Below are 1,787 nucleotides of genomic sequence, written 5' to 3'. Positions count from 1 at the left end.
ATATTGGTCACTGAAATCTGAAGGAGGTAGTTTGGTAGTAGTTAAAATAGATTAACTTAGTTAAACACAGTTTAACTTTGATTTATTCTAATGAAAATCAATGTCCATGTAGTTCTGGCAAAGCTTTAAAGTAGCCAACAAGGTCTTAAAAACAAAACAAAATGTAGTCAGTGAAAGCTTTTTAAACTCACAGTGAGTGAACACAAATTAAGCTTTTGTTCTTTTCAAGCTGTTCTGAATAATCTTCGACTGAACACGAAACATGAGGCTGTTTTTTTCTTCATATCGTTATGCTAAAGCTAACACGCCATGCTAATATCAACAATCAACAAAGCTCTATTTTCAGTATAGAAAGTGTTTAAAAATGCCGTCTTACAAATACTGAAAAGTACTAAATGTGAAATAAATAATACGAACTACTATTAAAAGTAAAAGAGTTTAACTTACAGTTGTGTGAGGTTTGACGGTGGTCGATGACACAAGTCCCTCTACTGGCCGGGTCGGAGCACTTCCGTTATGCGTTTTTGAAGTTGCAGCATTTTTCTAACAAGCAGTCTGTTTTTAGAATGCATCCTTTTTTTTCTTTGCGGCGTCGTTTTCTTGCATTTGTTGTTTGTGTTTGCGTTTTGAAGTTTGCAACATTTTCTAACTTGCAGTCAGTTTTATGAATGCAGCATTTTTATTTTGCAGTGTTTATTCATTTGAACTTGCATCATTTTTCTAACATGCAATCAGATTTATACGTGCATCACTTGTACTTTGCAGCAGTTTTTATTTGCATCATTTTTATAACATGCAGTTGATTTTATGAATGCATCGTTTTTACTTTGCAGCGTTTTTTTCCGTTTGCAAAGCATTTACTCTTTGCTGCCCGTTTACCCATGTCGGCCACCGTAGTTTCAGAAGCTAACAACCAAGAGCTGCCATCTTAAAGCAGCCCCAATCTCCAAAGTTTCACGGCAGTCAAACGCTATTATTAAACCTCTCAATTTTGCATCACATCCACCCAGAACAGATGCTGGAGTCTGTAAATGTGTGTTTTTAAAACTTATGAGCTGCAGTAAAAAGAGTACGCAACCACCTCAGCAACATGAAACTGGAAAATGAACACATGCTCCTGGCTGTTTGTTACTGCAGATGTCTCTTTGACACAGTAAATACTCAGAATGATAGAATCKTTAGATAAGACTGAATTTGGACCTTTTCTGTTCAGAGTAAGGTGGTTTAGAAAAAGGGCAACTATTGGATTTAAAATACTCAGATATGTTTGTTGTTATTTTTTAATTATGCAGTCAGACATAGTAGGGCCATGTGTCCCTGTGATGGACTGGTAACCTGTCCAGGTGTATCCCGCCTCTTGTTTAAAGAACCACTGGATATGGGCACCAGGTTCTTTGTGACACTGAAGGAAAAAGCTGGAAAAGAAAACAAACTGATGCACGGACGTGAGGGAAAATTTAGAAAAAAATTTTATCGCAGGTAATGTGCGAAACTTTATCATGGTTCTCAGTACTCTGAGGCTATTTCAAAACTGTGTTGAAAATGTGCTGCAGTACGTGGGCAATATCAGAAATTTTGGAACTGACCTGYTACCAAGTAAATACAGGGCTAGTACCGCTGTTGATACAGATACTGATACATTTTACTTAAAGTATCAGGATCATTTGATAGCTTAGTGATTTTTTTTTTGTTTTGTTTCAATACCAATGCCAGTTTTGGTCTTAAAACTATTGATGCCTAATTGATACATTCAATTCAATTCAATTCAATTCAAAAATACTTTATTG

The sequence above is a fragment of the Austrofundulus limnaeus genome, unplaced genomic scaffold, assembly GCF_001266775.1.
Source record: "Austrofundulus limnaeus strain Quisiro unplaced genomic scaffold, Austrofundulus_limnaeus-1.0 Scaffold227, whole genome shotgun sequence".
Classification (NCBI taxonomy): Eukaryota; Metazoa; Chordata; class Actinopteri; order Cyprinodontiformes; family Rivulidae; genus Austrofundulus; species Austrofundulus limnaeus.
Note: the sequence above shows the minus strand (reverse complement) of the source record.